The 23572-nt window shown below is 37.4% G+C and overlaps 1 protein-coding gene across 1 annotated transcript in view; it reads right to left on the bottom strand.

The window, feature by feature from the left end:
* LOC106052007 (probable G-protein coupled receptor 139) overlaps positions 1–17082 on the bottom strand; it is a 216343-nt gene extending 199261 nt beyond the window's left edge. The window contains exon 1 of the mRNA XM_056045789.1: positions 16886–17082. The gene's annotated coding sequence lies outside the window, so the exon portion shown is untranslated. The remainder of the gene's footprint in view (positions 1–16885) is intronic.
* Positions 17083–23572: the final 6490 nt, after the last annotated feature.

Genomic DNA, 23572 nt, shown 5'->3' with positions numbered 1-23572 from the left:
TAAATTAATTTTCTGTCTTTTGTATTGTCAGTCATTTATATTGTCTGTCATATGTTTGTCTGTGTTTGTATTGTCTGTCTTTTGTATTGTCTGTCTTTTATATTGTTTGTCTTATCAACTGTCTGTTTTTTATTGTCTGTCAAATGCATTGTCTGGTCTTATGAATTTTCTGTCTTATATATTGTCAGTCTTGTGTGTTCTTTTCCTAGAAACATTGGGACCGAGTTTATTCACAAAATTGTATTGCTCTTACACAACTAGGGTTTATCAAAAGATAAGTGTAAACATGATCAACCCATACTCGCTAATATCTACTTTGCGGCAGACAGTGTACTCAGTAGATTGGTCAGTTTGAAAGTTGCGATTGTTTAAAGTTAAAAAAAAAAATTCTGTTTCAAATCAGTCTGGCCTCGCTTTCTCTATGAGGAGCATCAAATAATTTAGAAATAGATAAAACTATATTTCTGACTTTGCCACTTGGAAGTTGAACAATTAATTAGACCAGGGGTGGGCAACATTTTTGTATCGAGGGCCGCATTAAAAAAAGTTCGGGAATGGCGGGCCGCATATATATATATATATATATATATATATATATATATATATATATATATATATATATATATATATATATATATATATATATATATATATATATATATATAAGCTTGTTGTGTAGAATGTCTTTTAATTCATATGTACACTGTATTATATTCACGTTTCTTTCCTTTTTTTTTCACACTCCACGTTGAATTACAACAAGAGCTAGCAGTTTTGGAAACCAATCAATTTTACATTTTTTTTTAAATTGCTATTGTCTTTTTATATCACAATATCTTCACAAAAATACAGTTGTACTTATTGTGCAGTATTCTACTTCTTACACTCGTGCATAATGTTTCTTAACTGTGAAACTATCTTACTAGTTGTTACATCTGTGTGTGACTGCTGTCAAATTATAGTCAGTCAACATTGACAAGTGATTATACTTGTTTAGTTTCCACAAAAAAGATGCTTGCTCACTGAATGAGACAACATATGTTCCGGAAGTTAGATGTCGGGACGAGCGAAAACTTCCCTTCTGGAGCATAACCAGAGAATGCTGACCATGTTTTTAAATCAAGAGACCCGAACAAGACTGGAAACCACTTCGAAGTTCGTATCTTATTACTGATCTGAACCCTCCAACATGCAAAATGAGAACGAAGAAGAAGAACAGATATATGTGTACCAAAATAGTGTGAACAGCAGCAAGGCTTTTTTAAGTGTGGAAATACAGCTTCTGGCACCCATGGGTCTCCCGTGTTAGTACTGACTGGAACTTCTCTTTGCTTGGAGTTATGTCCTTTGGATCGGCTTCTGAACTAAATGGTGAGCTGATGGTATTGAAAACTGGTACTTGGCGTCTTAAAATTTGCTTTTATAAATTGCACAATAAGGGAATCTTTATAAGTGTTGTACTTTTAATCATTTCATTAATAATAGTTTCACCTTTCAGCAAAGGAAAATGACAAAAACTATTTTTTTTTTTTGCTTGCCTGTAGAAATGGTAAAGCCTTGTTTGAAAAGATTTAACATGTATTTACATTTCATATGCTAACAATCAATTGCAACAGCAATTATAAGTAAAATAGAACATGAAATTTGTCTTCCACTCTTCGTTAGAAATATTGGTAACAAGGTCACAGTCAATGTCCTTCAAGGAACAAATCACTTTCTTCCTTGAGATTTTATATTTTTCTCACTTGCCTTGACTATGCTAAGATAGCGGATATATTCGATTATTTATTCAAAATCAGACTACCCGAGAATAACACTCCTAGCCCTATTACTCTTTTATGTATTTTATTGACTTTAATTGCTCATTAGTGTAATTACACGCAGCTTTGTGCAAGCTTTCCTGTTTCGAGTTTATGGTTCTCAGTAAACGATTGCGCTCCATCAGTTGTTACACTTGCCATCTTGTTCCAAGCCTACCCAACATTCAGACATTGTGTCTTCAATTGTGTGTATCGATGTATAGCCAATAATCATTAGTCTTCGTTTACTTAAAATGAGACAGTTTCAATAATTTATATAAATGTTATTTATAATATTTGCATTTTTCTATCTTTATACTGTGGGCAAACCTGATTTCTGTAGGTGTCGGCGGGCCGCATAAAACACCTCGGCGGGCCGCATGTGGCCCGCGATCCATAATTTGTGCACCCCTGAATTAGACGACGCACTGAGACATAACAGAAATTTGAGATGCACTAAATTAATATTAATTCAACATGACAAAGTAAAACGGAGATGTTATAAGATAGAAGTCCTTGTAAAGACTTTTCAAAATTAAGTGATAATATAAATACATATCTGTCATTATATAAAAATTTCATTTTGTAGGCTATATAAAATTAAATTTCTGTAATTCTAAGATGGTAAGCAAAATGTTAATCTGTATTTTATCCATTACTACAATTCCTCATTTCTGGTTTGATTCACGATTTTCTTAGAGATTTGACAGTTTGTAGTCATTTTGTGGGCTAGTTATATAAAAGACATTATTGCCTCCATCCTGCGTAGGGTACTTTTAAAGTGAAAATTGGCTCACACAGACCAGTAGCACTCTTTACACTTAATGCGGTCCGCCCTGGCACAGAAGTCTGAGATGGCTGCTACCACACTAATGGCTGTAGGTTCCCATCTCCTAGACTGGCTGCCGGCCAGGGCTCAAACGTTTCTTTCTATTCAGTCAAGAGTGGAAGAAACAAACAGGCACTCAATAACATTTCCTTGAAATAAGCCTAAGGCAGAGGCGTAGTGATCAAAACTTTTGCCCGAGGCAAGGTGCCCCCCCCCCATTGTCCTAGAACATCACATAGAAATATATATGTATATATATATAACTCCTCCTTCGTGGTCGAAGATGAGCACATTTATCATTTCCTATGGACTCAATGATGGCTGTTAAGTCCATTCCTCGCTTTAAATAGCCGGCCGCATATGTGGCATGGGTGGGTTAGGTCAGTTGCAGATAGGCCTGCTTCTTCTCTCAACTTTTTGTTGGTTCGGCGCTCTTTTGCCCTGGCCACTCTCCTTGCTTCAAATCACGAGACTCCGAGACTCGCATCTTCACGCCATGAGGAGCGATCGAGAGCTAGTGCTTCCCAGCTGTGAATGTCGATATCGCATTCCTTCCGGTTTCGAGCTACTTATCAAGGAGAAAATTTAAAAAAAAAAAAAGCAATTAGGTCTGTACATTTTGACTTGGATAGTCCGTTGATGATTTGTTGAATTTGTTTTTATCAATTTTAAAACACTAATTGGATTTATAAACCCACCACTTTTAAAACGTTTGTACATATGTACAGTCACACTGATGGTTTGTGTAGCAAAGTGACATCCGTCTATGTATGTTTTAAAGACCAGCCTCCCATAAGAGATTTATCTCCAAGTAAGCAAACTCGGCACTTGTGTGGATTGTAGTCCAGCCCCTTAACCGAAATTCTTCTCCAAGTAAACAAACTTATATCCGGATACCCGTGTAGGGGTGTGGCTTGAGGCAGGGGCGGAATGGCTACATGGGCATTTGGGCAATGCCCGGTTGGCCGGTACCCATGAAAGCCAGTACATTTTGTAAGGATTTATTCTTCATAAAGCGAAACTTTGAAAGTCGTGACTTAAAAAAAACTTCTTTTACACTTTAAAGTCAAATACTTAATCTAAAGCGTTGTCGACATTGCTCTACATCTGTGAATAGTGCTTCTAATGGAAGTCCATTCCTTATACACACTAGACGATAAACAAGAAACTTAAGGCCTATATTTTTTTTATAGAGATAGACGTCAGTGTGAATCTATTCGGATGAATCTCTAAAGGGACAAATAACAACGTTCCAAGTTCTGTAGATGACATGTCCAGTCACATACGAATTCTTATTTGTTTTGTGGGGTTGTCACATGATCTCGAGTTGGCCTCGCTACGAAGTCCTTCACGAATCACAATTATTAAAGACTGCAGTGTTTGCAGTAACAGAAAAAACACCTGGCAGTGTTGGTAAGACAATTTTCTACAGTGAAACAATGTTTGTCAGTTACATCACACTGGATTGTAAGTGCTTCAAAAAGTAACATACACAAATAAATTAAAAAAAAATAAACATTCAGACATCATGTTTGCAACATTTTTCATTGTTAGAAATAAAATATTACATAATAAAACGTACAGGATTTCTGTATTATTTGAATTTTCCACTTTTTTGTAAAATACTAAGAATCAGCTAGAATTTAATTCAGACCTGGCTGCCAACTCCTCAAAAACATATTAAAGACTGGTAAGGGTTAAACAGTGATAAAAATGTGTTGATTGGCAGCAAAATGCAAAAGAATCGAAAAAGTAAAAGCAGAAAATAAGTCAGATAAAAATGCAACTATTGCTGGAATCCTATGCAAAAAATGTAGTAAAATTAGAAACGTTTTCTCGCAAGAACTAGAGATTCACTGACGTTTTGATAACAGCATTTATGAATGAACAGGCTCAACACAGTTAGAGAACAAAGATATAGACTTAGGTTGAAATACAAAGAGGCTTTGCTAAAATATGAAACAAACTTGATCGCGTTTGTTTTACTTAACGTAAGGATATTAAATTACCTTCAAACAACTGAACTTCATATATGATATGTGTGTAGTCAGCTCAAGATAATAATAATAATAATTATAGCTTTTATATAGCGCTACTTTCATGCTTATAGCATGCTCAGAGCGCTATGGTCCAATCCCATTTGTGGACCAGTTGTGGAGAAGGTTTTCCGAGCTGCCTTTAGGCGCTCAGTAAACACAACTCTGCTCGATTCGGGTGTCGAACCTCGAGCCCCCTCCATATGTGCATAATAAGATGCGGACAGTCCAACTAGGTTTTCAAGTTATTGAGAAAGCAGTCACTATATGACCTCGTCAGTAAAGTACAGTTCCTATTTCAGACCTTGCGATCTATTAAATTATGTATTAAATAATGAAGGCTGAGAGAGAGAAAGAGAGAGAGAGGCAGACCCCTTTGCATCGTTTTTTGTTGATCTGACTAAAGCTTTTGACATGGTCAGCAGAAGTGGCCTTTTCAAACTCCTGAGGAAAATAGGTTGCCCTCCCAAACTACTGTAGTCTATTGAGTGCTTTCATGAGGAAACGAAATGTTCTATCAAATTCAATGGAGACCAATCAGCACCTTTTGAGGTAAGCAGTGGTGTCAAGCAGGGATGTGTGCTCGCACCTACTCTGTCTGGCATATTCTTCTCCTGCCTACTACTTACAGCGACATGAAGGTGTATGTTTCCATACAAGATCCTCTGGAAAACTCTTTCATGTATCAAGGTTGCGGGCAAAAGCCAAAGTAAGGAAGAAGTCAGGGAACTCCTCTATGCCGATGATGCAGCTATTGTGGCTGATTCTGTTACTCAGCTTCAGTCCCTGGTTGACAAATTATCTGATATTGGCCAGAAGTTCGGCTTAAATATTACTCAAAACAAGACTAAAATACTAGTTCAGAACACACATATTGCACCTCACGTATCCATTAATGGCCTGCCACTAGAAATTGTTGACCAATTTTGTTATCTAGGAAAAATAAATTAACAACAGGATAGCCAAAGCAATGGGCCCCATGTCACGGTTGCAGAAAAGAACTAATAATACCAAAGTCTTGACATGTGTGATGAGCGCTCTGCTATACGGAAGTTGCCAAGGGAAAAGATCGTCTCTCGAGACGTAAAATGCCAAAAAATGGAGGATGAAGAGTTGCAGGCCCTATTTGAAAATTAAAGTCCATATGCCTGAGTAAATGGCGAGGAGTGAAAGTAAATCATACACAATTTGTTCGTTGATGAAAGATCTTCATGTACATGTATATGTTAATAGGAATTTATTTATATTGAGAGATTCCCCATCCCAAGTGTTTTACTTTATTCATTTAGTAATAGAGCTAATTAGATGGTTTCAAAATCATTCAATAAATTATGCATATAACAAAATTACTTTCGATACATTATGTAACCTTACACAATGATTTTGAAGAAAGGTATAATTGGATACCCATCATATGGCAAACAATTTGTGAGCGAATTGAGTAGAAATGCCTAAGCCGAATGTGACACCCAGTTCGCCACTGGTTTGGGGTTCAGCCCCTTACTTAAGCTATTTTGCCCTTTGATTTCATTTTGTAATCAAATGTATAGAAACATGTAAATCTAGTTAATAAAGGTTTAGATACCGCAACAAGTTATCCACTTTATTCATAGCATTATTTATAATACATATGTCTTTACAGAGACATTCCAAAATTAATAATTCAATAAATTTGTGAATTGCTGATTATAACTATCCACAATTTTAGGCTTTATAAGTAAAAGAAATGAATGTAACTTGTTGACGTTTTGTAATCAAAATTTATTTTTATGTCTTTTTTTTCCGATTCCTTCTACTGCTTTGACTCTCTTCATGGTAGGAACTAAGGGAAAAATTAAACATTTATTGTATGTCAAAATCGGCTCCAGCGATTTTTCCAGAAATTTGACAGTATATGTATTATCTTTGAAAAATAAATCACTTCAATGAAAACATTTGTTTGAACTTCGTATATATTTGTTTTAGAAATAAATAATCATTTAAATTTGGATAAGTCTTCGTAGCAATGACATGATTGCGATAATTATTTTTGGACGCATTACGTCACAAGACTCAATCGGGAATTCCCGCACTCGTTTCTAATGTTACTTTTTACTAAGAAGTTGAAGAAACAAATAGACGTATATGAACATTTTGTTCACTGCCTTGAGTAGAGTTCATGTTTTGGTTCAGTCTGGGGAAGACTCCTTGCAATACTGTAGCTGCCCAAGAAATATATAATGGCTCCATCCTTCTCTTAAAACAATGGATGCGCCCCTGATAAATCACTGGTTAAGTTTTTTGCTCCTTGATTCCGGGAAGAACCTGTTGTGACTAAAGAAGTCAATTCTTGAGCGGCGAAGTTTGAATGCACCTGATCTAGGGCTCGCTGATAAGGCAGCTTTGTTTCTCATTCTCCTGTCTAAGGTCGTTTCATTCCTTTTGCTCTCGGCGAGGTTTTGTACCAGCACGCACAGTCTGTCTCCATGGTGACCGATATTTGTGCTATTTCTTACTACATACTTTCATCGATCTCGCTTGCAGACATCTCTGTCTTGGGCGTCCGTTGGGATCCGACTCCCATCGCAAGTTCGGCATAGAGGAGGTCCTTTGGACTCTTCCATCTGACATTTTGATTTGTGCGAGCTGACGAACCAATGAATGAAAGAATCATAGAAACCACCATTAGCTTCATCAAGTAGAATTCTTTTTATAAGCTGGGTTTTTTTTTTCTAACTTTTTTCTTCCCGGTGTCAGTCTGGGCCCGGCCTCACGAACCCCTTCACGCCATGGTTGTTACACCTCTGTGTTTGACTACAGTTCTTCGATTCAAAGCAGTTTTGCATATACCGCTAATATGTTTTGTTTAAAATTTCGCCAAAGTGTGGCCGACGTCTCAACATCTTTCGTAAATGTTGCATGTAGATTTCTAGCGGAAATGTTATAAGATAAGTATTAAATAATAATTCAAATGGACTCTTACGTTGGTAGTTGCGATGACGCGAACTGAAAACTACAAAAAAGTTCATGAAAATTTTACCGTTTTATAGGGCCGGCCTTAGGTTATTGGAGGCTCTAGGCGAAATGAATTAGGTTTTCAAAAATGAAATCGAAAAATAAAAGGATAGAAATTTTTGTTAGCGTGCATATATATATATAAATCAACAAATAATAATAATAATAAGGCTTGTCTTCGAGTCCTAAGATTAATGAGGAATGCAGTATGCGACCTACATATTCTGCCACCTGTAGCGCAGGCATAACCAATGTCTGCCGGTAGTTGATTTAGATTTTTATTTCGCCGTCTACGTCTGCAGCGGATTTTCTTTTGGTCTCAAGTGTGTATCCCGCGGCCTTAGTAAGTGACCACCAGTTGTCTCTCTTCTATGTCAGTTAAAGCAGGTTGTCGCCTAAGCTGGTCTTGAACTCGTTTACCGTTTACGTGAGGCACCTCTGTTACGTCGAACTGCTTTTGGCCTACGTTCGTCTTCCATACGGGACACGTGCCCTGCCCATCGTAACTATCGGACCATAAGAAGTCCCTCTATAGCTCAATTCCCGTAGCGTTCGAGCTAGGCTAGTAGACTAGTCATAGAGTTCTTCGTTTGAGATTTTATCCAAGTTTCGGAATGTCTTTTTTTTAAAGTCTTGTTTGAGGCCCCAATCAATCGGAGGCCCTAGGTGGCTGCTAGTTTACCTATGCCTAAGGCAGTTCCTGCTTTCTAGGCTAGTCTTTTTAACAATTGTTTAGAGATCAATTTAGCATCTGACAAGTAGCTCTAGTAGAAATTTTTATTTTTGTATAAAAAGTTTATGTGTTAATTAACTGGTCTTCAATAGTTAACATCTTCCCCACATATCTAGACTGGAAATCGGAAACAAATTCTTATCATCGATTGATCAGCTCACAGACCTATATGTATTTAGATTATTATGTATTAATCACAGAACAATACATTTACGCAAATTCATGAAATAAAGCCATTTCCTGTTAGTTTTCCATTAAGATAGTAATTTGACTATCCTAGATCGAAATAATTAACGTCTATTGATTTTAGTCATCTTATGTACATCTAAATAGACTGATGACCTAGATCTTTTTGGATTATGTATCTAAAAATTGCAAAATAATAATTATGAGACGAGAGTGCTCTTTTTTTTCGATGTTCAATGACTAGATCTAGATCTATATCTTACATAGGCTACTTGACTTCTTAGAACTACTTTACAAAACAACGCCTTGTTTCAACTTTAAAAAACAAATTCACGACACTTTTTGTTATGTTGAAAGATCTCCACGTGTAGACATAATATATGTAAGTCTATGGTCTTCCCTTAGTTAAAAAGCTTTGCAGGGAATCGGCTCGTAAAACGCCATTATGCCAGTTATTGTGGAATGTAATAGGAGCCATATGTCTCTACAAAGATTTAGTAGGAAAATCTTAAGCCGACATATAATGTGATGCATAAAACACACACACACTCACTCACACACACACTCACACACGCGCACACGCAGACACACACACACACACTCACATACACGCACACACACACAAACACACACACATAAAGTCACTTACACACCGCCATAAAATATGGCATGTATGGCCAGAGTTGGCTACATCGTAGAATAAAAATAAATAATTAAATTTTTGTTTCGGTCAGATTGATTTGCTTTTTAACAATTTCCAAAACAAAACTAAACACAAACAAACAACAAACAAACCAAGAAGCAGGAGGACATATCCAAAGAAGGAAGAACAAATTGTTTTGGAGGCGGGGCGTAGGCGAAATCGAAGGAAATAATTAAAAAAAAAGTCACTGTTGAAAATAAAATGTACAGTGTACCACGTGAACTCAAAAATCAACCAAGAAAAAAAAAATCAAGAAAAACCAAGAGCCACGATTCATAAAAAAACCCAAGTCGGTTGTCCAATTTGTCAAATCCTCAAATAATTTGATTTCGTGGTAAGGGCAAGAAAGCTGAGTATAATACTTAACTCCTCTCTCTCTCTCTCGCTCTTTCTCTCTCTCTCTCTATTCCTCTCTCTCTCTCTCTCTCTCTCTCTCTTGGTGTAAACTAGAAATAGGTCACAAACATAACTTTTTTTTTTAAGCTCAGTAATTTGTTCAGAGGTTCTCAAACCTGTAGAATTTCAACACAAGAAACAACTACCCAAATATTTGCCTATTAAATTGGACATTCCATACAATATGTAGAACAAACATTGAGCCCTAGAGTGGCATATAGAGTAGTCTCTAGAATGATCTTTAAAGTGGTTATAAATTCGTCTAAAAAGCTGTCACCAGAGGGTCCATATTGTGGCCTTTAGAGTGGCATGTAGAGTAGCCGTAGTGTGAGCTATACAATGGTCTTTAGAGTGGACATATAATAGCCTACGAAGTGGTCTCTAGAGTGACCTCTGTTCTCGAAATGTTTCTAGGACGATCACGCTTATGGCTGTAAATGACAGGTTGAATGGTGTATGGTTGCAGAATGCGAATGTCGTGTAATATTGAGTTCTTGCTTCCTGAGGTACTCTTGACACGTGACAAGACAAATAGTATAAACTGACCTAAGTCCGTTTCAGCAGACAAACATGAAGTTTATTTACAACACAATAATAATGATACTGCACTCCTTGTTAGTGCTACAAGTCAAGAAATAATAAACAATCCTATCCGCATAACAGCGGTATCAAAAGTATCCAATATATGTTAGTTACAAATCACGTCCGCATCTCAGCGGGTAGCACTGTAGAAATATAGATCAACTAATACATGTCTCAAAAGACCACTGGCAACAACTGCCCACAAGTTACTTTCTAACTGAAAATTACTACAGACTTTTCTAAGTCGCTACTGTCCGTCCCGGACCAAAATATACTTGACCACTCGGTCCAAAGAATAACACTTGACTTCACTTGTCTGCTTGACTTGACTGACTGACCTCTAAGTCTAACTTAATTCATTCTACTTCCTGTTTTCTACATCAGGAATTCCACGTGTCTTTTAAACTCTTAACATGACGTGAACTTTAGATCATGCAATGTCAACTAAGACTGTGACAATGGCCACCGTCTTATTGACCAATCATTGATGCCATTTCGTATTTTAAAAAATACTGTTAATTAAAAGAATTCAAACTATGACATACAACAGTGTTTCCCAAATTGTGTTCCACGGAACCTTAGTGTTCCCCGAGCCCTGAATAGGTGTGTCCACGAACTATTAGAATTAACTAGTAGGCCACCACGCGAAGTAGTCTCTCTAAAAAATAAGCAAAGTGTTCCGCTAAATACTGGGAATGTGAGAAGTGTTCCGCTAAATACTGGGGATGTGAGAAGTGTTCCGCTAAATACTGGGAATGTGAGAAGTGTTCCGCTAAATACTGGGAATGTGAGAAGTGTTCCGCTAAATACTGGGAATGTGAGAAGTGTTCCGATAAATACTGGGAATGTGAGAAGTGTTCCGATAAATACTGGGAATGTGAGAAGTGTTCCGCTAAATACTGGGAATGTGAGAAGTGTTCCGCTAAATACTGGGAATGTGAGAAGTGTTCCGCTAAATACTCGTAATGTGCAAAGTGTTCCGCTAAATACTGGGAATGTGAGAAGTGTTCCGCTAAATACTGGGAATGTGAGAAGTGTTCCGCTAAATACTGGGAATGTGAGAAGTGTTCCGCTAAATACTCGTAATGTGCAAAGTGTTCCGCTAAATACTGGGAATGTGAGAAGTGTTCCGCTAAATACTGGGAATGTGAGAAGTGTTCCGATAAATACTGGGAATGTGAGAAGTGTTCCGCTAAATACTGGGAATGTGAGAAGTGTTCCGATAAATACTGGGAATGTGAGAAGTGTTCCGCTAAATACTGGGAATGTGAGAAGTGTTCCGCTAAATACTGGGAATGTGAGAAGTGTTCCGATAAATACTGGGAATGTGCGAAGTGTTCCGCTAAATACTGGGAATGTGAGAAGTGTTCCGATAAATACTCGTAATGTGCAAAGTGTTCCGCTAAATACTGGGAATGTGAGAAGTGTTCCGCTAAATACTCGTAATGTGCAAAGTGTTCCGCTAAATACTGGGAATGTGAGAAGTGTTCCGCTAAATACTGGGAATGTGAGAAGTGTTCCGATAAATACTGGGAATGTGAGAAGTGTTCCGCTAAATACTGGGAATGTGAGAAGTGTTCCGCTAAATACTGGGAATGTGAGAAGTGTTCCGATAAATACTCGTAATGTGCAAAGTGTTCCGCTAAATACTGGGAATGTGAGAAGTGTTCCGCTAAATACTCGTAATGTGCGAAGTGTTCCGCTAAATACTGGGAATGTGAGAAGTGTTCCGCTAAATACTGGGAATGTGCGAAGTGTTCCGCTAAATACTCGTAATGTGCGAAGTGTTCCGCTAAATACTGGGAATGTGAGAAGTGTTCCGATAAATACTGGGAATGTGAGAAGTGTTCCGCTAAATACTGGGAATGTGCGAAGTGTTCCGCTAAATACTGGGAATGTGAGAAGTGTTCCGCTAAATACTGGGAATGTGAGAAGTGTTCCGCTAAATACTGGGAATGTGAGAAGTGTTCAGCTAAATACTCGTAATGTGCGAAGTGTTCCGCTAAATACTGGGAATGTGAGAAGTGTTCCGCTAAATACTGGGAATGTGAGAAGTGTTCCGCTAAATACTGGGAATGTGAGAAGTGTTCCGCTAAATACTGGGAATGTGAGAAGTGTTCCGCTAAATACTGGGAATGTGAGAAGTGTTCCGCTAACTACTCGGAATGTGCGAAGTGTTCCGCTAAATACTCGGAATGTGCGAAGTGTTCCGCTAACTACTCGGAATGTGCGAAGTGTTCCGCTAAATACTCGGAATGTGCGATGTGTTCCGCTAACTACTCGGAATGTGCGAAGTTTTCCGCTAAATACTCGGAATGTGCGAAGTGTTCCGCTAAATACTCGGAATGTGCGAAGTGTTCCGCTAAATACTCGGAATGTGCGAAGTGTACCGTTAAAGAAAGCGTTTGGGAAGCACTAACCAACAGTTTCAAATAATACTGAGAACGTCTCTTATTCTACCCTACTTTCTCTTAGCCTTCTTTCTTTCCCTCCCTTGTCGCCCCTGTCACCATCCTCCTCTTTCATCCCCTCCTGCTCATAACAATCGTTCCTCCTTTTTCTCTCTCTTTTTTTCATTTCTATTTCTATGAAACATTAGATTAAAGGGAAACTACTCTTAACAAGGAACGACAACTGGTTTTATTTTATAATTCATAGAGATCCCTTAACTCTTGAAACAACGCGGAATATTTTAAAAGAATTTTTCGAAACATCAAAACCCACGTAAAAACTAAGAATGTATCTAGAGAAACAAGGACAAAATAGAGCAATTAGAACTGTAGATGTCGATGCATCATTAAAAAGTAAGGTGGGCTAATCAGGGCCGGTCGTAGGCCACTGCAACCTATGCCGTCGCAGTGGGCCCCGCGCTTTCATAGGCCCCGCGCTAATTCTAGATGTAATTATCCAATGGCAGAATCTATACGAAAAAGTCATAGAAATCTCCTGAATTATTAAAATCACCTGAAAACGCATAAAAAATCTCCTGAAAAAAAGCCAAAATTGTCAATTATGGGTGTCATTCATTGCGGACAACGCCAATCCTTCGCGCGGTAAAAGAAAAAAAAGGCATTGTCAGCTTTCATGTAATAAAATGTAATAGTCGGGGGAATTTTCACCTTAATTGGAAGTTACAATTCTTTATTTACTTTTATAGTTACTGGCATATAAATATTCCATAGGTTGCTAGGTTCGTAAAGTAAAATTAATTTGATCGCAATTTTGTTCTTAGAAAAGAATGAATACAATTCAAAGTCGAATTTTTTTTCTAATACAAAATCTTAATTTTCACTTATTATCCTTATTCCCACCCAGACTAGGCCCCGCGCAATCAGTTTCGCATAGGGCCCCGCAATTGTTAGGACCGGACCTGCATGTAAGAACAACCACCCACCTGTATAACTGAACAGCCATCCACCTGTATAACTGACCAACCATCCACCTGTATAACTGAACAACCACCCACCTGTATAACTGAACAACCACCCACCTGTATAACTGACCAACCATCCACCTGTTTTACTGACCAACCATCCACCTGTATAACTGAACAACCACCCACCTGTATAACTGAACAACCATCCACCTGTATAACTGACCAACCATCCACCTGTATAACTGACCAACCATCCACCTGTATAACTGAACAGCCATCCACCTGTATAACTGAACAGCCATCCACCTGTATAACTGACCAACCATCCACCTGTATAACTGACCAACCATCCACCTGTATAACTGACCAACCATCCACCTGTATAACTGACCAACCATCCACCTGTATAACTGACCAACCATCCAGTTGTGTATCTGAACATTCCAACGCCTGTTTATTTGAAAATCCCACCGGCCGGTTCAATGAATGAGGCGTGCTATCTTAGCATGGACCACTAACCTCTATAGCTACACATATTGTATTAGTGATAACTATGTCTTCAATTGTATATGCCTTCAATCTTATAGCAATTACCATGTCTTCAATTGTATAGACCTTACCATTCCTTCAATGGTATAGCGCTTACCATTTGATTTCTTCAACCAACATATCAGCATTTTTATCTGCTCTCAAACATTCAATCTATGAACAAAACAACATATATATTATCCATAGACCATCAATTAACTTGTATGCTAATATACCCAACCATAAATTTGCTTATTTCTGATTTTGTAATATAAATATTTCTATGAATTGTAAATCCAATGCCAGATCTGCATTTGTATCTGTTGTTGATTATATTAACTTAACAGATTGTATCTGATGCTAAGCTATCACGTGATCCATACTCTTCAGTTCAAGACAGCGTGTCGTCATCAACTACTTCCTCTGGTGATGGGTAGACAACTACATCATCAACTTTGGCAAAGTTACCTTCTCTTGGATTGACAATTATTTTAGACTATTTGTCTTCATTTAGTCCTGAAGCTACCAGTAGTTCTTTTAAAGATCACTACACAATACCAGACAGTCCTACTCCATCATCTATGTTGTAGCTCAGCTCAAAGACAAGGACTACTTTCAAAGCAACAGACGACAGTTCTACATTAGATGCATCCGTTAACTTGATACTAGATTCATCCGCCGCATCAGCTTTAAAATTAACCACATCACTGTCACCACCACTAGACCTATCAACAGCAAAGCTAATAAATCTAGCATCAACACTAGAACCATCAACGACCTATGCTGCCTCAGCTACTACTTCATCAACGGTAGCAATAGTGCAAGCTAGTTTATCAACACTTTCAACATCGTTTGTGTCATCTACAGAAGCAACGTCTTTTTCCATTTCTTTTGTAGACTTTTCAACCACTGCAGCACACACATCAACACTGCCATCACTATCAACATCATCAGATACCATACACACATCAGAACTAACAAATGTTACCCCGACCTCCGGAAGCATTTCCGCTAATTGTATGACAACTTCCGTTTTGCAGTATACGTCATCAGTCTATCAGACGATGGTATCCATGCCAACACCTTAACAAACTTCCGGTGTCAACGAAGCCTCAAGCACAATAAGTAAGTTATTTTTTTGTTATAATCATATCTTACAGTTTTGTATGAAAACCACTTTATAAAATAAAATAATTGTCCAGTGATGGTGATTTTTTTTAGCCTGAGTGCTATAATTTTCAGACATGCAAACCACGAGCAGCCGCCCCGAAAAAAATCCAATGGAACCGAACCCCTGTGGATTCAAAATACAGTTTGGTCATCAGTAAATAATATAATTAGGGGGGGGGCGCGGTGGCTGAGTGGTTAGGCTCTTGACTTCCGAACGTGGGGTCCTGATGAAGAGTGGGATTTTGAACTTCGTGATTTTTAAGGCGTCCCTACTTCTACCCAACTCTAATGGGGGCCTGACTTTAGTTATGGAAAGTAAAGGTTGTTGGTCGCTGTGCTTGGACACATGACACCCTGCTCGTTAACCGTTGGCCAAAGAAACAGAAGACCCTATCAAATGCCCTACAGAAAATAAAAATAAAATAATTTGTTTATTAAAGTTACATATCTTGTTTGTTTTTAAACCTGCATTGTACTTTACATAAAAGTCTATTGAAAATATATATTCAATTATCAAGCGTGTATACACGTCCAGAGAAAGACAAGCTCTATATGTCCACGCAGCCGAATTTGTGACTCATTTGCAAATTACTAATAAGTTACATTTAGCACCGTTGATAGTCAGAATTTTTTTAATGAATTCAAAGGTCATCAATCTAAATCTTTAGATTCAATCAATGTAAAAGCTATCTTAGTCTTATTCTTCTTGACAATTTGGAATTTCATTCATAAAGTACAATAACTCCGTGAAAGTTGTGTATTTGAGTACTTTCCATTTAATTGTTTAGTACTAATTTTACTATGCTGCCAGTGTATGATTGCTGTTTGTACCTTCTGGTTTTAGTAGCAGACGGCGCAGCTTCTGACCTCATGTGTCCAACCTAAAAGCGATGTTTATATTCATATAGATCATATACATAAGTCTCTGTGACTATCCTGATGCTAACAATTAATATTTTATTGGCCAACTGTCTCTAATGTTACTAATGACCCCAACAGTACTCCTCAATTACTTCCCTTTTTTAAAGGCACGCTCTACAATCTTCCAACTAAGAACAGGACACACACCACTATTAAATTACCATCTGAACAAAAAAAACTCCACACAACTCCCCCTTTGCAGACACTGCGCCCACTACTTTAAAACCGTAAACCATATCCTCTTTGAATGCCCCTCCCTAATCCACCTTAGGCAGACCCTACTTCCACTACAGCACAACATAACCAACACCCTGTACGGCAGACGGCTAATTCATTGCTATCCTAATATTTGTTTTACATATTTATAGAAAGCGCTTGTTGCGTTTTCAACCCATGACTCAATGCCAAATGTCATCCTTCAAGGTACAGTATAATGCAACACAAAGAAAGGGTTGTCGAAAGAAAAGATGGCTGGACAGCGTGGGAGAACTGACAAGACAATGTTATGATATTCTGTTCAGAGCAGCTAGCTGCTACCGGAAAGAGTATCTGCATTTGGTTACGCGAACAGTCACATGACCTTTACGACAAACAGTCCAGGGCCAGATGGAAGAGGATTAGAAATAACTTACCAAAGTAGACAGTCCAGAAATCATTTAATCCTACATCTACTGGTTTGATTGGTTTCAACCTGTACACCAGCTCGTTACGAATCACTAGACATTCTAATTATGCAATCCGACAAGTAATTTAATATTACCGGAGCAAAGTAGACCACAGGTTGCATGGTCCTATCACCACACCTGACAAATTCTCATCACTGGACATGATTGATCATTTATAATCTCTCTCTCTCTCTCTCTCTCTCTCACACACACACACACACACTCTCTCACACACAAACACACACACTCTCACACACACAAACACACACACACTTAACACATACATTTACAATGCCTACCTACACAAACATTTAACAGACCATCTCGTGCGCGTAAAAGCTATATCTTATAGCATACAGCTTACATGCTAGGATAATGACACTCACTCATTCACTCTGACCGCTCTTTAGCTATGGATTCTCACAAATTGACTGCCATTAGTTGCGCGCGTAGAAGTGAATGTTATTTGATAATGTCTATGTTCTTTGACACACACACAAAAAGTTGAAACGGCGTCAATCTTGTATTTGTTATACCAACTCACCGTGTTTGTCTGTCAGGTAAAAAGTTTGTACACGTTATTTCTTCCACACACAATCTCGGATCAAGCTGACATTTTACACAATTATTTATTTTACTAGACTAAACAAGAATCAATAAAAATAAATCTAACTCTCATAACATGTTGGTAATTAATTATTGTATTTGGTATCGCACAAATGAAAAAAATTGCATTTGGCTGATGTGGTATAATTTTGTAAAGATAAATAGGTCGCCGCTTCAAAGTTTAAAACTAACAATAGATAAGTAAAAAACCTTCTTATTTCATAAGCGATTCACAATGCCAGTGGCTAGAATGTTAGTTTGCGAAGGCTTGAGCCATCAAGTTCGAATTCAGGTCTTTCAATTTTTTTTGGGTTACATAAAGAATATAAAAAGCTTCACTGTATCTTCACACAAATTCCCATTTCTTTTGCCCCAACCCCTTTACCAACTGTTTCAGACAAGTGATAGGAGCATAGCGTATTGAGGGAGCTAAAATAACATGAAATAGCGTTAAAACAAAGAATTGGTACAAATATTTCTAATCACACAGGTTTAATATTGTTAGTCTAGATCTAACGCAAATTAAATGACATGACTGATCCAAACTAATTGATACAACTACGCTTAATATAAGCTTAGTTTTTTTTTTAAGTTTTTATTTTTTTCTTGTTTCAATTTTAAATTTGTCTGCTTGTCTTGTACAATCATGTGCACATACTTTCCGCCTAGTTCCTATTCTCAGGCCAAGTTGAAACTTTGTAGGCATACAATTATTTATTATCGACGCACGTTCTCTAGAGTTCAAGGAGCTCTGAAGTCTGTGAACATTCTGACTCGCCACGTGGGCGCAGAATGCGTCCTTCTTGATTGTCTCTTCTCAGCCAATGATGCCTTTAAATTTAAATTCTCTTTCAGTTCCAGTAAGAAGGGCATTTATAATTACATGTATTCCTCTCGTGCCAACGACCTTGAGTTACCTCCCTTTTCTAATTGTTGACGTATGGCTGGAGACAATATTGATTACGCGTTGTCCGGGTTCAAATCTCAAAGCGTACAATGTAATTATTGCATCCGATTACATAGAGAAAAGAGAAGCGGTTCAAAGATGTTTACACGACATTATGTCAACAAATATTTGAAGAGGGAATGTGGTCGGTTAGCCACGTATAATACATTCCTAGTATGTCTGTGTTTAAATGTCTGATTCAACGTGTGTGTCTGTGTTTAAATGTCTGATTCAACGTGTGTGTCTGTGTTTAAATGTCTGATTCAACGTGTGTGTCTGTGTTTAAATGTCTGATTCAACGTGTGTGTCAGTGTTTAAATGTCTGATTCAATGTGTGTGTCTGTGTTTAAATGTCTGATTCAACGTGTGTGTCTGTGTTTAAATGTCTGATTCAACGTGTGTGTCTGTGTTTAAATGTCTGATTCAACGTGTGTGTCTGTGTTTAAATGTATGATTCACTGTGTGTATCTGTGCGTGTTTACCTAATTGTAGACATGATAGACTTCCAAGCCGTGTGTAAAAACATTTCAAATGTTTTGTTTTATATAAGTATAAGTAAATTTTAAAAAAGTTCCCCTTTCAGACCTTGTGGTCTATAGAGCAGATGATGTAAAGGTCATCTGTTTTTGTGGCCTACGGTTAACGAGTCTGACATGTGGCCAGCACAACGACCATCAGCCTTTACTTTTCCACAACTAATGTCAGGTACCCATTAAAGCTGGGTGGAATCAGAGGCGTCCTAAAATCCCGAAATTCACAATGCAAAGCTCATTAGAGTTGGATGAAATCCCGAAATCTAAAATCAGAGATTCACCTAGATTCGAGTCAACAAACTCTCGGTTTGGAAGCCAAGCGCTTAACCACTCAGCCACCACGCCCCAATCTTTTTGTGGGCATTGTAAGAAGTGAGACTTCCTGGATTCTCTAAACAACTTCAATCCATTGCCCTATGTAATGACGCTACTATCTTTGGGTGAGAAATTTGAGTTTCCAGTTCAGAAACAGGTTTATGATAGCCTGGTCCTAGCTAATTGTAAGGCATTGATGACTGGCTACAAATAGAAATTAAAAAAAATCATAACGCGACTAAAAAAAATATTTATAAAATCACCTGATGGGGAAATTTATTTTTTTGCTTCCTAAAAAAATATCACGCTGTGATAATTAAATTATTCTCTGCATTATCTTTTTCATCATCCATTATCAAACGAAGTTACACTAGTAATTCATGAAATACATTTGTTCTAAAAATGAAAAGAGATTGTAATGTGTGCTGGTGTCAGGACTGAAAGGGAAGTATTTAATGAATTCTGCTCTTATATTACAATGTCTCATGTAGGTCCAAACTTGAACAATGACAAAGAAATTGAAATATGACTACAGAAAGCATATATATATGCTCGTAAAGTATTTCTGTACGTAGTAAAGAATGAATAAAATGCATACACGAATTTATTTTCCAATACAAACTCTAAAATTTCACTTATTGTCCGCTTCCCTAGCCAAACGTGGCCCCCCAAAATCCGTTTCGAATAGAGCCCCACAATGCTTTAAGTCCGGCCCTGCTATTTAGTGTTTGTAAAATGTTTGTTTGTAAAATGTTTTACATGTTTCGGATGCTCCTTCAGAGTTGAAGATAGTTTACTTTTTAGTCCAAGCCTCCCGCAAGACGAAGGGTGGTGGGAGCGGGCATGGTTTGACAGTCCAGCGACATGTGAGTACCCACGTGTTCTTCACCCACCCCCTCTTGTTTTCTCGTGGACTATCAGCAGAAATAAGAGAGTGATCTTTCCTTTGCTTCTTTTTGTTTAAACTGTTGAGGGAAGAAGAGAATTATATATATATATATATATATATATATATATATATATATATATATATATATATATATAGATAGATAGATAGATAGATAGATAGATAGATAGATATTATACGCCAATATCGGTTTGGTTGTACTTGCAGTTTAAAGCTACAATAAGGGCCGGCCTTAAGTAATAAGATGCCCTAGGCGAAGTGAATTGGCTGGCCCCAAATGAGCTAGAAAAAAAAAATAAGACCGAAAAATACGTAATGAACTAAAAAACCTTACTGTATCTATATCTAAATATGCAAATAAGTTAAATTCATTTAGCGTAAGTTCCATAACGTTCAATAAGCGTTTAGTAAGCTTCTTAAACATATCCACATACATATCATACATCGATTATTTCGCTCAATCCAATCGCCGATAACACGAATGTGCTTCATTGACGATTTATGATCACAAGACTAGAGGAAACGTCAAAGGTCTTCGACATGTTATCTAACAAGAAGATCTAAAAACAGGGGCGTAACTAGGGATTTGGGGGCCCGGGGGGATTGACCTCTTTGGGGGTCCCTTGCATTTTGACATTCGACATATGAGATGAGATATTGTACGCAAAAATATATAAGCCCAAAATCAAATTGGTTCAGTATATTAGTAAACTTAACAAGAAAATCATTAAGACTCTTTTAATGAATAATACCGTTGTTTATTAGTTAAATAATGCACAAGTGACAAATCTCGATTGATATCGCTTCACATGGTGCATTCTGTGCAGCAAAGACATCTATAACATCATCTACATCTTTATCTACGTAATTATTTTCCCCGTTCTGACGGAATTATGAATTTAATCCGATTGTTCTAATTAAAATGGCATAACTTTTTTATTTACAATCATAGAATAATGTGTTTGATATTGAATTAAAAGATAATGAATGTTCTTTTTAGATACTATAAAATCAAGTGTATAAATTGAAGTGTTATTTTTTATTTTTTTATGCTTTATGAAAAGTAAAAATGAAAATCTGAATACTCACCAATGGGCGACAAAACATTTTATCCAAGCCACATCAGAAGATCATTTCTATTCCAAACTGAATTCAATGCTACTGTTTTATAATCCTTATTCATATTTTCATGAACTAGAACTGGCACTAAAACAATCAAAAACTCATGGAGTACAAAACTGGAGCACATTATCCAAGGTCACCACCATAGAAAATTTATGAGAAAAAAAACAACAACTTGCAACATTAAGTTCCAGTAAGAAAATAATTACACTGCACATGATATATTTCAAATAAAAGTGATTCATTGCTATTTATATAATGTTTGCCTGAACAAAAAACAACTTCCATGTTTTAACCGTGGAAGTAAAATTGGTCCATATGGATGTGCGGGACGTAACGACGAGTCTAATCCCATCATTGTAGTCGTGGCCAGAAATTTATCAATTTCTTAGTTAGAAACTGGTTTCCATTTTGTCAAAAATGGATGCCCTGCGTGCCGAAGTGTTTATTTTTATTATGTAGACTGCATAACTGTGTTAACTGAATCAATAAGGTCTTTTACATGTTGATCCGAATACAGTTTAGATCTACAAGTATTAGTAGATCGACCCTCCAGATGGGGCCGGGCTCCATTTCCAAACATAAACAAACAAACAAAAAGACGACTTTCAAAACACTCTGTAATCTTAAAACCATGTTGAAGGAAGTAAACAGTGAACTCTTCTGCATGCGGAAATCACGTAGATTTAGAATATAAGCATTTAAAAATTATTAACCAAGAATAGGAACGAAACAAAGATGTTTAACTGCATTGACGACAATATCGTCGCTTAATCGGCTTTTATAAAAACGACCGACGCTATTATCGTCGCTTGGGAAAGAAAGAGCTACATCGATACTTTCTAGTATTTGTGACTTCAATGACTTTAAAGCCATGATAAGCCTTTCTTGCGTCATTGTGCTCCTGCGATAGTTTTTGATGAGCTTGAGCTTTGAGAATGATCTTTCTCACATGACGTAATGGCAGTGGCTTGAGTTAGCGGTATTCAAAGCAGGTAGGAAGGTTTGAGCACACGTAATTACCATATGAAGCCTGTTTGCTCAATATGTCTATTGGTGATTGTATTACTGGTTTGTTGATGAAAAGTGCTCGTGCATCTATGATATCATTGAAAAAGCGATTTTCCATTTATTTCATCATACAAACAGGAAAAGTAGCACAGTTTGTCATAAGCGTGTCTTCATCTAACAGGTGTCTTGGTTCAAGAAGAAACCCAAAGGTATCCATTTTCTTTCCAGCCTTTGGAATCTGCCCTTCATCTCCATATGAAATCTGTCCAGCACTTCTGTCGCAACACGTTTGAATTGCAGTTCTATTGACAGTCCTACATTAGAACTCAACTTCCCATCAAGTCTTTTCTTTCTTCTGGTTGTTTTGATTACAGGGAATCCATAGTATTCACTACCTACCCTAACCCTTTTTGATGGATTGGGTTTTTGTCAGTTTCTCATCATTTTGCAGAAAGCATGAAAGGGTACTGATTTCTGTAGCAGCTTCCCGTATATGCAGTCCAGACTTTTGTAGTTTCTTCTGAACAATATTAATTGGGCGCAGGAGTTTTGTCCAGAATTCCAGATAGGCAAAAAATTCTTAATTTTCCACTGCATGAAGAAGATTCTGTGCTAATATTACATGATATTACGTCATTGTTGGTTGTTTATGTTTTGTGCGAAAGCAAAAGTATTCAAAGCATACAAAAGTGGGAAAGATCCATATCTCGTTATGCTCGAGTATAGAAATACTCCGAAAAGCGGACTGCCGTATTCACCATCACAACTGCTGACGAGTAGAAGACTCAGGGACTCATTCCAACTGATCCCAAACTATGGAAACCATCGGTAGCTGAAAATGCAGAGACATTACTCAACGAACGACAGATGAAAAGCAAAGTGAAATATAATGCAAAAGCAAGACTACCTAAAGATTATTCTGTCGGAGAGTTCGTCTAGGTCAAACATGGCAGAAAGCAGTTGTCATAAAAAACATTCAGCACCCAGATCTTACATCATAAAGACAAACGGTGGAAAAACATACAGAAGAAATCAACGCTTTTTCAAATAAGAGTTTCGATGAAGACATCTCTGGGTACTATGATACCTATGGAGACAATGAACTGCAAACTGTTGGAACAAACGAAACAGACAGTTATAGTCCAACGTCTAGAGAACTTGTTGTGCCAGTCAAGACAACCGGAAGTGGACGAATTGTTAAAGTTCCTAGTAGA

This window comes from Biomphalaria glabrata, chromosome 11 (assembly GCF_947242115.1).
Source record: "Biomphalaria glabrata chromosome 11, xgBioGlab47.1, whole genome shotgun sequence".
Classification (NCBI taxonomy): Eukaryota; Metazoa; Mollusca; class Gastropoda; family Planorbidae; genus Biomphalaria; species Biomphalaria glabrata.
The sequence above is the reverse complement of the archived record's forward strand: the minus strand, read 5'-3'. Positions and strand labels throughout refer to the sequence as shown.